The 17,214-nt window shown below is 30.9% G+C and overlaps 1 long non-coding RNA gene across 1 annotated transcript; it reads left to right on the top strand.

The window, feature by feature from the left end:
* Nucleotides 1-213: 213 nt before the first annotated feature.
* Nucleotides 214-1,648, top strand: LOC145045884 (uncharacterized). The gene is made up of 2 exons (XR_013681914.1): nucleotides 214-517; nucleotides 714-1,648. It is a non-coding gene; the product is annotated as an uncharacterized LOC145045884 (long non-coding RNA).
* The last annotated feature ends 15,566 nt before the right edge of the window (nucleotides 1,649-17,214 follow it).

The following is a 17,214-nucleotide window of genomic DNA, read 5'->3' as shown; positions in this document are numbered from 1 at the left end:
AAGAGACTGAGACGACTTATTTAAATGATATGTTTATTACGGGTGACAATTGGATCGAGTTCGGGTTAATGGATTAACCCAAAAACTCAAACACATAACCCATGAAATAACCAGATTGACGGGTCAGAAATTTTAACTCTAACCAGTTTATTTACATATCGATTTGTGTCATTAGATTAGAACACCCATACAATTTATCACTTTTAAAGCTAATATATACAAATACAAAGCATTTGATACAAATAACTCGGTGCATGTCTTAATGGACTCATAGTTAGCGGCCCATTAAGAATGGTTGAATACTTTGACGTTTAATAGCCGACTGGCTCATTTGATATGGTACGGTCTTTGATAACTGATCACTGATACCAGGGTTTCAGAAAGTCATAGGATAAGGTGCCGACATACGCTCTGCCCAATTGGAAAATTTCTTCTACGTAAATCGTCTTTCTTTCGCTATCAAATTTACACCAATCAACTGAATTATTTTAAGTTCTGAAGTATATTTTCGAATCAGGTAATTGATTTCTGAGTTTTCAAGCTTGTTATTTTGGGTGTTTGTTTCGAAATCGGTTGGACCTGTTTACAATAAGAGATACTGTTATTAATACTATTTTCTTTTTGTGTAGCATATATATTTTACACTAATAGGATTTTAAGAATGTTATTCATGTTCTAATAGGTTATATGATTCTCGTTAAATTGCGAAACAGGTACAATTTGGTCGAATTACTGTTACTCAAAGGTTGGTAACCATGAGATTTAGCTCAAATCACATGTGTGGTTAGTATTATTTTGGTTGAAATCTAATGATGATAATTTTATTGGTGAACTTTTTGTAGATCGGTATAATATACGAAATTTATGAATCTTAGATTTGGGTGATTATTAATTTTCTAGAAATATACCCCAATGGTTTGGAGAAAAACTTACACTTCCATGGATTTTGGATAAAGTTATTTTCACAAAAAGGGTTTCTCGATCTTCGTATTAAACATCTTCACGTTTTTAGATGTTGCAATTAGCATATAAGCTTGTTAGTGGAAGCATCCCTTGTTTTCTAGGAGAGTTGAATGTCATGGTTAAGAGAACTAAAAGTTTAATCCTTCCAAGCTACTCCATCAATATATGCAGGGAACAAAGATCCATGACATATACTTTCCTAGACAACGAGGGATGGCTCCTGTAAAGCTTTATGTAATTTCCAACGTTTGAAGAGGTGAAGTTTTGCACAAAGATCGAGGAGTTCTATTGGTGAAGTTTTATTTGAATGATTTTTAAGGTGTAATTTGTTTTCCAATCCATTGGGGTATATTTCCAAAAAAATTGATATTGCGCTAAACCTTGTAAAGCTTTTAGTTTTGAGCAAATAAAGTTAACGTCATTTGGTTTTAACCAAAGTAATGTTGAAGTATTAAGAGCTAGCAAAATTGGGCTAAAACCTCATGGTTATTTTACCTCTCTATTCTTAAAGGGCATATTGTGTTGTATAAAAGGTTATACTTATTTACATTTGATCATAAGGGTATAGCGTTTTAGACCTTGTAATGGTTTGTTTATATTTGCTTTTCTATATGAAAAATGCTATAACGGAAATGTGTAGTATGTAAATTAATTAAATAATCAATTAAGCAATGTTTTAAAAGCTTATTGGTATTAATCCGTGGATGGTTAACAAGTGCGGTAAATTTGTCACTTTTATGTGAAATTGTTTAACTCTAAAGTCTAAATTCTTACGTGTTGAACTGGTGAAAATTATGTCTATTAATGTGGGCAAATGAGTATCAGAAACAAATTTTATTAAATGATATCTAAATATTGCACCAGAAGCCTCAAAATTTATTATTATTATTATTATTATTATTATTATTATTATTATTATTATTATTATTATTATTGACTATAGATGGTGATCTTAAAATAGACAAGATTATTTGTAAGGAACACCCTGGAACTTCTTCTATTATGTTATAAGCAAATCGTAAGGCATCAATATCACTATGCTTTTTGTTAGGAGTCTGGAAAAATTGAACCTGAACATAAAATGTGATCGGGAAGAATCGGCAATTTTTTGAGAATACGTTTTTTTTTTTTTTTATAAATATGATTTTATAAAGAAAAAACGACGTAGTATATTGAGTTTGAGTACCTAAGCTTATATATCCTTAAGGGTATATTCACTTTTCTATATATATATATATATATATATATATATATATATATATATATATATATATATATATATATATATATATATATATATATATATAGAGAGAGAGAGAGAGAGAGACATGTGTATCTATATATTTTTTTATAAAATCATGTTTGTTTATATCTTTTTTATAAAAACATGTTTCAATAATTTTTTATATAATACGTGTATGTATACATTTTATAAAATCATGTTTGTATACATCATACAAAAACGTGTTTGGATAATTTTTTATATATTACGTGTTTGTATATATTTTATAAAATCGTGTTTGTATACATTTTATAAAATGTATACAAACATTTGTTATATAAAAATTTATTCAAACACGTTTTTATAAAAAAAAATGTAATCAAATATGATTTTATAAAAAAAAATATAGATAAAATAGGTGTTTTTATACATTTTTTTTGTAAAATACGCTTTTATATACATATTTTTATAAAAACAGATTTGTATACTTAACAAATACATATTTTTATAAATAGATATTTCGTATACAAAAAAGTTTAAAAAAAAGGTTTTATATAGAAAATATAAATTTTTTGAGTGAAAACATGTTTTTTTTTTTTTTTGTGTGTGTGTGTGTAAATATGATTTTATAAAGAAAAAACATATAAGAAATAATTTTTTGAGAAAAAAAAAAAGTTGTAAAAATAACTAAAGTTATGGTGAATTCATAATTAAATTTTCAAATTTGGGCAAAAATGGTAAAGTTTGGATCAAATTTGTAATAAAATTTATAATCTGGGCCAAAAGGGTAAATTTTAGACCAAATTTATAATAAATTTTGAAATCTTGACCAAAAATTTATTTTTTGAAAGTTGGATGATATGTTGACCGGATCAAAAGGTTAAATTGAATACTATTACTAGTTTTTGAGATTTAATTGAATAAAAATATATAATGAATAAATCGATTATAAAAACAATATGTAACGATTTTATTGTGGTTTTCCGTTGCACCATAATATATAAAAATGGAAATAGTTCATATAATAACCGAAGTGCTTGCTTATCACATAAGTGAAACTTTTTTTGACTGATTCCAAAGAAGAATGCATTTGCATGCCTTTGAATAATGGATAATAAAGGGTAAATTCGTGTACTTTCCATATAATAAATTATATATTCATCCACACAAATATGTTTTGGACTTCCATTTTGTTCAAAATACATAAGGCAAAATGATATTTTTGTAATGATAAAATCCCAACATATGAGTCTCATAATCGATTTAGTACTTATGTATTTTTTTTTATCCAATTAAGTACAAAATACCGGTAATTGTATTCAATTTAACCTTTTGACCTGGTCAACAGGTCATCCAACTTTCAAAAAATATATTTTTGGTCGAGATTTCAAAATTTATTATAAATTTGGTCCAAAACTTATATTTTTGGCCAAAATTTTAAATTTTGTTAAAATTTTTGTCCAAACTGTATCATTTTTGCCTAAATTTTAAAATCCTGTTTGTTTATATAATTTTTTTTATAAAAACGTGTTTGAATAATTTTTTATATAATACATGTTTGTATACATTTTATAAAATGTATAGAAACACGATTTTAAAAAATATAGGGTTAATTGCAAAAATGGTCCCTGTGGTTGGTAAAATTCTGTAGTTTTGGTCCAAAACGAAATGTTAGTGCACCACTAGTCCAATTTTCGATATCTTGTGTTGTTTTGGTCCCTATGATTAACATTTTTGTGTGTTTTTAGTCCAGACCCAACCTGAAATGACGAATATGCCCTTTGATATATTTTTTATATTTTTTGTATTTAATTTAATGTTTTATTATTAATAAACATTCTCTCTCTCTCTCTCTCTCTCTCTCTCTCTCTCTCTCTCAATCGTCATCCCAATTTCCGGCCATCTACACTCCCATCAAACCCTTACCCAACACCGCCCTCTGGCCTCTCCTCGCTAACTCCTTCCCTACCACTTTAATTTCCGGTCGTCTGCGACGGAGCAAGCATGTTGGTGATTAAATTAGGGTTGCGACGGAGCAACTCTGCCGGATCTGTTCGCCATCAATGATACGAAGAAAATACGAGTTGGTGTTGCGAGGATCAAATCGAGGAATTTGGGGTTCTCGAGTTTTGCAGAGCCGGTGTTGGATACGAAAGTATATGAAGAAGACTACGAAGAAGAAGAACATGATGACGATGACGATAAAATTAGGGTTTCTGATGAGGTATTTGTGTGAAATGAAGTTGATGATGATGAAATTGAAGAAGAAGGGGATCTGAAGACGATGAAGAAGAAGAACATACCATCTTCTTTCCGTTACCAGTCGTGCTTTACAGACGAGACCCATAGTCTCTTAATTTCAGTTGGTCGATCGAACATAGAATGTTATTGGTTTGAAAACTGAGGGGTGTGGATGAAGCTTACTATGATGACAGGGATGGTGGCAGTTCAGAGACGGTCGGTGGCAACAGCAGCAGGCGGTAGCGATGGTGTCGGAGCTCCACATTAGCAACGACAGCGGGCGGTAATGACAGCTTCGCTGCTTCCATTTCCTGTTCCGACAAGCTCAATGATGATGGAGGCGAACGGAGCTGGGAATGGTGGATGGAAGAAGTAGCAGTGACGACGATATTTGTTGGTTGAGGAAAGAGCTCCAGCGGTAGGGGGCTAGTCCGACAACCTTATGATACTTCGTCCTTGTTTAGGCTCACCGGGAAAGACAAGGGTCGAGATGGAGTAGGATATGGGATGAGGTTTGATGGTGATTCACGGTGATCAAACATCGGTGGTGGTTATTGATGGAGACAACAACGGTTCCTAATGGTTTTTGGTGGTAAGCTCCCAAAACCGGAAGAAGGCAGTAGATGGTGGTGTTTTGAGGCTCGTTTGACGGATTTTAATGGCAGCAGAAGGTGGTGTTCAAAATAAAGAGACAAAAACAAATGCTTAACCTTTTTTGTGTAAACCATAGTGAACCAGGAAGAAGAAAAGAATTCTGTTTTCTTGATCTAGCAAGTTGACTTTCACAAGAACTCTTAACACAGAGAGAGAGAGAGAGAGAGAGAGAGAGAGAGAGAGGCCTTTTTCTTAATTTTAATTAATGAAAAACATTTGATTAGATATATAAAGCAAATTAAAAATCAAATATAAGGGTATAATAGTCTTTTTATGTTGATAGGGACCAAAAACAATAGAAAGATTCAATTTTGGACCTGTGATGCACCAACATTTCGTTTTGGACCAAAAACACATAAATTTGCCAACCACAGGGACCATTTTTGCAATTTTGTCTAAAATATATACAAACACGTATTATATAAAAAATTATTCAAACACATTTTTGTAAGATGTATACAAACACTATTTTATAAAATGTATACAAACATGTATTATATAAAAAATTATTTAAACACGTTTTTATAAAAAAAGATATAAACAAACATGATTTTATAAAAAAAAAAATACATACACACCTATATATATATATATATATATATATATATATATATATATATATATATATATATAAGTGATAGGTGTTTGTATACATTTTTTTTTGTAAAATACGTTTTTGTATACATTTTTTTATAAAAGTGAATTTGTGTGTGTATATATATATATATATATATATATATATATATATATATATATATATATATATATATATATATACTTTATAAATATATATTTTTATAATTAGATATTTCATATACAAAAAAGTTTCTTAAAAAAGTTTTTATATAGAAAATATAAGATTTTTAGGTGAAAATACGTTTTTTTTTTGTATAAATATGATTTTATAAAGAAAAAACATATTAGAAACAATTTTTTAAGAAAAAAGTTGTCAAACAATTTTTTGAGAAAAAAAGTTGTCAAAAAACTAAAGTTATGATGAATTCATAGTAAAATTCTAAAATTTGAGCAAAAAGGGTAAAGTTTTGAACCAAATTTTTAACAAAATTTAAAATCTGGGCCAAAAGTGTAAAATTTGGACCAACTTTGTAATAAAATTTGAAATCTGGGCTAAAAATGTACTTTTTGAAAGTTAGATGACCTGTTAACCAGGTCATAGTGTTAAATTGAGTACGATTACTGGTATTTGAGATTTAATTGAATAAAAAAATTATATAGGGATTAAATCGATTATAAAACCAATATGTAGGGAATTTATTGCAGTTTTTCCTTCTTTCTTATAATAGGTGAAAGAAAGTAAAAGAGGAAATTAATGAATCTACTAACCTCATTATGTGTGGTATTTCCCTTGCTTTCATTTTTTGTGTTATGCATGTTTAATAAAAAATAAGACATATTACAAACCTTTTTAAAGCTAAATTGCCTGAGTCCTCTATCTTTTATTTTTCCTCCTAGTTTCATTTTCGCAAACCTGTAAAGAAATAACCATTAGTTATATGTAAACCGAAAGTTGAAATCATAGAGCAAAACATAGTACAAATCATGAGCATTACAAGAGAAAACACAAAAAATTGAAAGAAAAGGAAAGCGGAAAAGAAATTCAATAAAATCTTCACCTAAAGCAGTAGATAGTCTTATACTAAGCTACAAAAAAGCAAAATCCAATCCTTTCCGATATTAAATCCCCTGATTAAATAATTTAGTTACCTTGTTTTTCTAATTCTAAGGTTGGTGGGAACAGAGCGGGGAAGAAACATGAGGAATGGAATCGCACTGCGACACACAACACTAGGGTTGCGGTTTAGGTAGTGCGGGGAAAGGGTGACGGGAGGGTACCCCACCCTCTCTCTCCTCATGTGATCGGCCAACTCTATTTTTGTATTTTCTTTATTGACCTTTTAATATATATATATATATATATATATATATATATATATATATATATATATATAAAATTTTATTTTATATATTAAAAAATTATAAAAAATATCAAAAATCATGGTTTTTAATTCCATACAAAACATGTATTATATATATATATATATATATATATATATATATATATATATATATATATATATATATATATATATATATATATATATATATATATATATATATATATATATATATATATATATATATTTCTCCGGTCCTTTGCTAATCGGAGCTAAAAATCCCTGTTGAGTATTTGAGATATTGAAACTGATATGGCATATTTGGTTATTTAGGGAAGCCTTTTTAGGGTTAATCATTTTATGATTCCCTACGGTGCCTTTACGGTAGAAGTTCTTAATCGAGCTCTGCTAAGGCATTGGTTTTATATTAGGCATTTATTTTATATTTATGGTAGATATTTATTGTTCCCTATAAATAATCATTAGGTTTACTTTTGGTGTAAGCTTTTTACTATATTAGGGTTTTTCTCTGACCGTTCATGACATAATCAATATACAAAAACCCTTTATCAGATTACTTGCATATTATGGTGATTGATTCTTGATTGTTCATGATATTCCGCATTCGTCATCTCAGATTCATTCACAACAAGTGGTATCAGAGCGGGTTCCTGTAGATCTCAGCAATTATTGCAAGAATCGATCTTGTTTTTGGCGAAATTTTATCTTGAATCTCACCTTGTTCTTCAGGTTTTGTAAGTTTTCTGAAAAGAAAAAGTCTAATATCTCGTTTTATTGCAAAATCTTGTTCAAATCTGTTATCTTCTACCCATTCTATCATATGATTTGTTCTTGAATCGTGTTCTGGAAGAGAGTTAGAAGAAAATTTTGTGTTTGTTTGAATTTTCGTGTTCAGATCTACTTTATCTCTTTAAAATCCATCTCAGATCTGTTTTCTCTCACTAAAAACCCTTTCAGATCCGTTTTTCTCTCTCTAGAATTCTCATCAGATCTACTTTCTCTCTCTCTTCAAGTTTTCTTTCTTGTTGAAGATTAAATGGCGGATTATAAGGTGTTAAAAGAAATTAAGAGACTAGGATTAAAAGTTACAGATCCAAAGTTTCGTCTTAAAGAAGGATATTTGTTTTGGGATGTTCCTGAACAATCTATGTTAAAGAATGCCGTTGAGATGTATAATCTCTATGTTGATGAGATGATTGGTGATTTTACACAGATCTCTAGTGGTGGATTTAAAAGTAATTGTGTAGAGCAAGATAAAGATTTGTTAAAACAGTTTATTATCATCAAAGAATACTTACTTTTGAAGCATATAGAACAGAAGTCAGAGAACGAAAGAAAAGAAAAAGAAGATGTTCTTGATATTCTTGAAGAAGTTCATGATGTTCTTCAAGCATCTGAAGAAAAAGCGACTCCAGATGTTCTTGTTGAGGGGGAGTCAAGTGTTTCAAGTTTTTCAGAAGCGTCACAATCCGAATCTAGTTGTTCTGAAGAAGAATCTCAAAGTATATCTCCAGAAATCGTGAAAGTGAAGTAGGCTTGCTCTAATGGAACAACTACAGATGATCAGATTCAAAAAGATGAAAAGGTTGTTCAAATCAGAAATTTGTTTCTGAAGCCTAGAAATAAAAAAAGAAAGAACAAGAGAAAGAACAAGAGTAAAATGAAGAAAGTTTGGATGCCCAAGGTACAAGTAACCATTGCTTGTGAAAAAGTTCAGAAAGTTGAAGTCAAGAATGTTCAAAAGAAATTCCGTTCTCACTTTTTCTTCAGATGAATATGGTAAAAGTTGGAGAAAAGAGAAATGAGTATTTGGTTGGTTCAATGAAGTTTTTGGAAATTTTTGTTTTCCAACTAAAAAGAGGGTATTATTTTCAGAGGATGATATATTTTCATCAAATAAGTGGGTGTGCAAGAAACCAACTTCAAAGTTGAACCTTAAATAGGTACCAAAAGTCCCATAAAAATTTTGTCCTTTATAAAAAAAAAAAATGGGGACAAAATCTCGGTGAAATTTGGTGAATATTGGGTCAAAGATATGAAATCTTATTGAAGAAATCAAATTTATTGTTTTTTTGTGTGTTGGAATTGACAAAAAGCTGAAGAAGTTGAAAAAGGGGTGAAAAGTGTCATTATTCTGCAAAAAATAAAGCTGCTTTCTGACACTTTTCTGCTTAAAGCGTACAAACTGTCAATTTGTTATAACAGGAGGGGTTGCTTCCGGATTTAATATCAATAAAAGGTTCTGTTCTCAACTATGAAGATGTAAAGGGATGAATGTGTCACTTCGCTGATTCTCTAGGGGCCAAAATCATAACTTTGGTATAGACTTCCAATTTTGCAATTAATCGCAGTGTTAGTGTTCAAGGTTTCGTTTGTTCATTTGCGGTCGGCATACTGTATATCTATGTTTCTTTGAAGCTGACTCAAAAACGAAAGTCTCAGTCAAGAAGGAGATTATGAACCGAACTCATAGAAGCGAACCTCACGAATAAGAACCGAACTCAAGTTAAAGAAGCGAGACTCAGATTAAGAACCGAACCTCACAATTAAAGAACCGAACTCTCAATTAACAATCAAACCCGAATCTACTGTTCACAACCGAACATTCGGTTGATTTCGCTTTCGGTTGTGTAATTGATGGAGCGAACCTGCACCTGTATTTTGAAACGAACCTAAGAACCGAACTCAAGATTAAGAAGCGAAACTCAATTGGAACCGAAATAGACCGAACGTTCAGTCTATTTCGCTTTGGGTATGAAATTGAAGCGAACCTGCTTTCGGTCCTTGATTAGATCTCGGTCCTTGATTAGCTTTCGGTTCATGAAGATTCGATTGGGAGCGATAGGAACGAATCTGGATTCACAGTTGGAACCGAATGCCACAAGAGGTGAAGGTTGTCTCGTTAAGAACCGAACTCACCAGAACCTTACAATCAAGAAGCAAAACTCATAGGAGCAAGAGGTCAACGATTCCGGGCTGCCTTGATTTGCACCATTGAACTTGCAGCGAACCTTGTTGATGTTTCTAAACTCAGTTACTCTCGCTCAAATCAAGAGAGTTCGATTTCAAATGTGAATACTGAAAGCAAAACGAAACTGAAATCGGGGTTCAAGCGAATTGAAATCGGAATTTTTGTTGGAATTAGATGTCAAAAATCGCCGGCATCGTGAAGTCGCTGTTTGATATTTTATATAATCGACACTCCAAATATGATAACGGGTCTTCTAGCTTATGGATTTGACACTGGGAAATAGGAACAAAAATCAGTCGACGTCATTATTCTAAATCGATTTGGATTTTGTTTGAAAACAGAAATCAGTAGTATCAAAAGCGATTTGGGATCTGATCCAATCAAACTACGATCGGAATTTGTTCGTCGTTATAAACATCAAAGTTTCGAGAATCAAAATTGAATACGGAATTGGACTGACTCAGAATCAGATTTTACAAATCAAAATCGAAACTTGATATTGTAATCGGAACTATTTGCTTGAATGATGTTTGTGTTCTTCTGCAATTTCAAATGGAGCTTCAATGGGTTCGTATCAGGAGTAAATTTCTAAGCGGGATCTATTCGGACGTTTTAAAAGTCAAAGAAACGCCGTTCTCTGAATGAACGAAGAAGATGACTCAATGTTATTTCTTTCAGCGTTAAAATGAAGCAATGAGATATATTTTCATCTTCAGCCCCCTGACTTTCAGAACTTCACCGATTTAACCACATATCCCAAGTTCTTTCCAAACTTTTCGGATTTTTACCCATTCTTTCCAAAATATTTTCATTTCTTATCCTTTTCTTTGGTCTTATTCTTTTCAAACCCTTCTAAAATAATTGCTTCTTATTCTATTCTTTTGTCTAAATTTAAATATTGGAAAATACAAAATTATTTTTTGTTATTTTTCCGGTTTTAATTTTTGAGAAATGGGTTTATTCTAACGGGATTTATTTCATCATATCTGACGGGTTTTGAAGATTGTTGGTGATACTTCTTAACTTTCCGGATTCTCTCCATGGTATTTGTTGAAGATTCAAGGGGGAGTGATGATTATTCAAGGGGGAGTTCGTATTTGGGAGTTCGTATTTGGAAGATTATTTCTAATTCTCTCGCTTTGAAGACCCCATGTGCTGATGAGTATCACAATTTAGGGGGAGAAATGCCAAGAAGATCTAAAATCGTGATCTTCATCAGTTTCAACATCTAGGGGGAGATTGTTGAGTATTTGAGATATTGAAACTGATATGGCATATTTGGTTATTTAGGGAAGCCTTTTTAGGGTTAATCATTTTATGATTCCCTACGGTGCCTTTACAGTAGAAGTTCTTAATCGAGCTTTGCTAAGGCATTGGTTTTATATTAAGCATTTATTTTATATTTATGGTAGATATTTATTGTTCCCTATAAATAATCATTAAGTTTACTTTTGGTGTAAGCTTTTTATTATATTAGGGTTTTTCTCTGTACGTTCATCACATAATCAATATACAAAAACCTTTTATCAGATTACTTGCATATTATGGTGATTGATTCTTGATTGTTCATGATATTCCGCATTCGTCATCTCAGATTCATTCACAACAATCCCGAAATGGAAAATACCAAAATAAGAATATATATATATATATATATATATATATATATATATATATATATATATATATATTAAATAAAATAAAAAATGAGAGGTAGTTAAAGGTGACAATATACTGACTTTTGTGGTAAGTCAGTGAAAGCTGATGAGACATAAAAAATGAGTGGTGAAAGGTGAGTACACATCCCGTCTAAAGATTCAGCGGATGTAGTTCCTGGTATTGATAGAGAAAAGCTTACTAATTCGCTTAATCACCATATTCTCTTCTTCTTGAATGCAATCTCTAATCTAAAATTGATAAGAACTGAAATTATAATAGAAGTATCACTCATCATCATCAGGCATAGGTACAAAAAACAAAATAACACACTTCTAATTCATTCATTTGTTGTAATACAAAAGACAACACATGATTAGCCTAAATAAAACCATCTATATCTATACAAAATCTTTCCCTCATTAATAAACACCAGATATGTTGACAATTTGGATCTACCATGTTTAGTATGCAGCCCTAATCTTTGGTTTACTTGTGTCAAGTGTATGAATCTGTGTTTCGTTTTAATAGACATTTTCTTCATTTGATTTGTTGTTTTCGTTTTCAAGTGCACGACGACTTTCATTATTATAATATTGACATGTATTTCGTTCTCCTGTGCATGATGTGCATGATAAACTGGTTTTTAAAACTCCGAAATCCTTGTACAGAAAACCAATTTTAACCTTAAACTTGTAATTCATTAAAACTAATAAATTTGCCCTGTGACTTGAATATTTTATTGCCGGTTAAATTGATAGAAACATTGAGTAAGGGACTTAAAATATAGAGTTGTTGGAATGTTTATATGAGGGATTTAATAGAAACTACTATGAAGAAATGGGATATGTATGGATTTAAGAAGCATTTCAATTGATAATTTTTTTGATTAAATTGTTAACCATGTAAGATTAAACTGGAATAATTGGATAAAAGTTTGTTAAATATTTAGGATTAAAGTCGAAACTACTGTACGTTGATGTTGGTTGATTAAAAGATATTAGATTATAAAGTTTTGAGTTCAATTATTTATGTTGGTCATTAAATTTTGAATTCTTACTATTTCATGCATTGATTAGTTACATGATCTACTCTTTCATGCATTGATTAGTTTTTTTTCCTTCTCTTTTGATTGATAACAATTTTATGAATTTTTTTTATGTACAACCAAAGTGCATGAGCCCTCAATATGCATATGAGCATAATGTAAGTGTATTGCTTTTATGAGTAAAGTGTTGTAAGTACGTTGCCATTGTATATAATTCTGTCATTTTGAACATTTTTTTTGTAACGATTGCATTAGGTATTGTGAATTTGAACAAGATCGTTCCTTCAAATGTTTGATTTTATTAAAGGATTTGGGATTGATTTTGTTATTTGCAAGTTTTATAAACTTGTTATATGCAGGTTTATATTTCCTTTTCTTGATATTCCTTGTGTGTGATTATAGACGTTTGTATTGAAATTCAAAAATAATAGTTCATTTTGAATGTTTGTGGCTAATGAGTTTATTATATAGAAGATTGTTAACATTTAAATTTAATTACATTGAGTGCAACTTTCCAACTATTGAAGCTCTTTCATTTGATACTAAATATTTAAACAAAATTTTATCATTGTTAAAAAGGAAACAATGTAATTCTCATGACTTTTTTACTTACAAACAAACTCCCATAATTACAAAAATACAAAAAAAAAAAAAAAAAAAAAGATGATGCTCTTATTTTATGGTCGTGTCTAATTTGTTTATAAACGTCAATTTCATAAAATAATGGTTAAAAATATGAGTGTTTTAATTTTCTATCTTTTTTTAGGTAAACCGATAAAACATTTAAGTCACTAAAAGATAACTAAGTCTAAAAAATTACTGCTGCAAATGTATTATAAATTATAATGTCTTAACTTTTAACGTTGTTTTATGCTGGCCTAGTGTACCCGCATAATATATATATATATATATATATATATATATATATATATATATATATATATATATATATATATATATATATATATTAGATGTTTCTTGAAAATTTTAAGAGGTATAAACTTCAATCCATAAGGTACAACTAGCTAATATATTTCATATTTAAACGATTTTATTTATGTTTAAACTATTATATTCAATTAATCAATATGTTTCCTTCTTTATTCCCCTTCAATCTTGGGCTGGTATCTTGACCACTATACAATTTCTTAATTTTCTTGCAGATTTATAGGGATGTTTGTTTTTGTGATTTTTTTAACCTTCTTGTTGTTCGTTTTTTACACCCATCGTTTTTTACGTTAAACTTCAAACTATTAGGAAAGACGATGAAACCAAGTTTGTATTTTTTATTTTGACACCATTAGTGTGGAGAGGCCTTTGAAGTGATGCGTTGGTATGTAAAATTCTATTAATACTTGTAGTCTTTTTAATCTGTTGAATTCTTGTGTTTAAATCCATATTTTTTGTGTTTCCTTGTAGATAATGTCATACTTCAGCATATTTCTTTTAGATTTACATTTTGGATATTGTTTTTTCCATTTTTTTCTTTTTGATTTATAGGCTCGATTTTGTAGTCGCAACCTACCAACAACTTCGTCGCCATCAGCCACAGGGGTGCTCTCGAAACAATATTTTTTTTATATTTTTTCGATTTAAAGGTTTGGACTTTGTTGTTAATTTTTCTTTTTGATTTACAGGTTCATCTTTCTAAGTATCGACTCATTCCCCAATTATTGATTTTCGTTTATAGACTCATTCCCTCTGATTTAGTTTTTATTTCATTTGTGGTAGGCGGAGTTTGTAAGCTACCATGCCGATTCTAGCAAGGATATCGAACGACCCTATGTACTTTGGATTTAGTTTTCCACGCTTTCCAAAGCGTATCATGCCCTTCCAAGATGAGTCCTTCAACATAACACGGTCACCCACCAGAAATTCCAAGGGTTTTCGTCTCTTGTCTGCGTAGCTCTTTTGTCTGTCTCTAGAGGCTTTCAGTCATTCTCATATTTGGATGATCTATTATGTGGTTTCTAGAATGATTTTCGGGCCAGTGAGAGTGTTGTCAGGAACTTGGCCTCTAGCTAGTTACGTGTCACCTACTTCAGCCCAACACAGAGGGGATCTTCACTTGCGGGCATAGAGGGCTTCGAACATAGCAACCTTGATGCTAGAGTGGTAGCTATTGTTGTATGAAAACTCGACAAGTGGTAAATGAGTATCCCATGCTTTTCCGAAGTGCCTTTACTCTACGACCTGTGTACTCCTTTCGACTAAGGGCATCTGCTACTACATTGGCTTTGTCGGGATGATAGTGAATTTCACATTCATAATCATTGAGTAGTTCTACCCATCGTCGATATCTCATGTTAAATTCCTTATAATTAAAGATGTGTTGAAGGATTTTGTGGTCGGTGAAGATGGTGCACTTGGTACCGTAAATGTATTGTCTCCAGGATTTTAGTGCAAAGACTATAGCTCCCTACTCAAGATCATGAGTGGTTTAGTTGACTTCGTGTGCCTTAAGCTTGTTGGATTAGGTGTGCAAGCCCATAATTATAATTGCTATGTACTTGACCCGAGAGTAGCATGGTCCATTTGGGAAAATGTTATTTATGATTTATTAATATATTATAAGTTATAATATATTAATATGAAATCATATTATTTATTTAGTATTGATCAAGAATTAATTTGAAGTTAATTTAGTGATCAAAAAAGACTAATTAAATATAAGGGGATTGATTTGGTAAATCAATCATTCATATGGTGTGGGCTAATGGTTATTTAGGATGGGCTAAAACAATATGGTAGTCCATGGATAGTCCATGGAGGTTTTAACCAATGGATCCTAAGTAAGATGAAAAGTCATTCACATTAAGGTTTACATAGATGTAACCCTAATCCTATCTACACTATATAAGAAGACCCTAATCCTATCTACACTATAGATGTAACCCTAATCCTAATCCTAGGCTACTAAAATCAGCACCTAGTGATCTTTGGAAGACTGTAACCAATTTTTAGTGTGTATAAACTCTCTCAAAATCCATCCTTTGTCTAAGGTGTATTGTGAACCATTTCAGGTGTCACACTTGGGGAAATAAGTTCTTAAAGGCCAAATACAACAAGTTCTACAAGCTAAATAAATAGGTAAACTCTTAACTAGTACTTTATGCTGTTAATGTCAATTGCATGCAAGTTGTAGGCTTAATGTTTTGGAAACAATACTACATGTATAATTAGAGAAAACATAGATCCAAAGCATTTAGGGTTGTATGTGCACCATAGGATGCTGTAGTATACTAAAACCCTTTAGTGGTATTAGAGCCTAGGGTTGGTTTCTATTATAATTGATGCTTATTGGTTTTTAAAGCAATAAAAAAAGTTTTTTTTTGGAATCTACCTGATCACCATGAGGTGGTAAAAATTATTACGAGGTGGTGATTGTTTAGTGGGAAAAATTTTCATTTTTTTTGGCCTGTTTAGGATTAGGATCATTACCATATAATGTTTTTGTTCATAAAATTTAATTTTGTTGCTATGGTGTCACACCCCAAAACCGGAACGACAGAAACGTTCGGGGGTGGAGGACGTCATGTTTAGTATCACAAGACATTCATCATAGTAATCAAAGTAATAAACAACCATTTCATTAGAAAGAAATTGTTTACAATGTGCGTGTTCACAAAACATGGAATACATAAGCAAATAACAAAACAAGCCTTGAAGCTATTATGCTCCATCTTCTAAATTCCCTGCGTAAGTACGTGTCTACTAGTTTCTTGAGAATACAAGTTATTTTGAAAGAGTTGATCAGCAATTAAGCTGGTGAGTTCATAAGATTTTAGTGATGTAAGTAAGCTGTAAGTTTAGTAAGTTGTAAGTTCTGTTTAGAAAAGTTCGCGTGTTCCTTCAGAAAAACCTATATTTCCTGCTTTGATGAAAGATAAGTAAAAATAACTTTACAATCCTTTTTATGAGTACTAAATGGATACAAGTTATATAAAACTCAGAGTAAACAAACAATCGATTGTGTGTATCTGCCCTAAGTCCACAACCAAACAAGGAACATGAAATGAGGTGGATGGCACACATCCCATTGGTTGTTAGATACTTGTTGTATATAACCATGGTGTATTCACTTGGTACTCACATACTTAATTGCAATAGTTCCTTTATATTTGATGGAAAGATCCTTTAAGAAAACCCTTATTTCTTATAATAAAAATAGTAAGTACAGTGGTTCCTTCTATAACCACTTAGTTTATACTAGCTATATATAATCTAACATCGAACAGATAGTTAATTGTGTGGATCTGCCCTAAGCCCACAACCAAACAAGGAACATGAAATGAAGCGGAAAGCACATAGCCAACTACCTACTGGATATTAATTATATATAACCTTGTTGTATAAACTAAGGTATTATAGAATTAATCACCTAAGGTCATTTATGTCACATTGGGTTAATAAAATGGATTAAACCCTTTACTGGTAAGTTTCTAGTTTTGTATACCAAAAGTTCTGATTTGGAAAGTATGTTTTGTACTAGAAAAATGTGCATTGAATTAGTGTCCTATGA

This window comes from Lactuca saligna, chromosome 5 (assembly GCF_052625555.1).
Source record: "Lactuca saligna cultivar CGN05327 chromosome 5, ASM5262555v1, whole genome shotgun sequence".
In the NCBI taxonomy this organism is placed as follows: domain Eukaryota; kingdom Viridiplantae; phylum Streptophyta; class Magnoliopsida; order Asterales; family Asteraceae; genus Lactuca; species Lactuca saligna.
The sequence above is the reverse complement of the archived record's forward strand: the minus strand, read 5'-3'. Positions and strand labels throughout refer to the sequence as shown.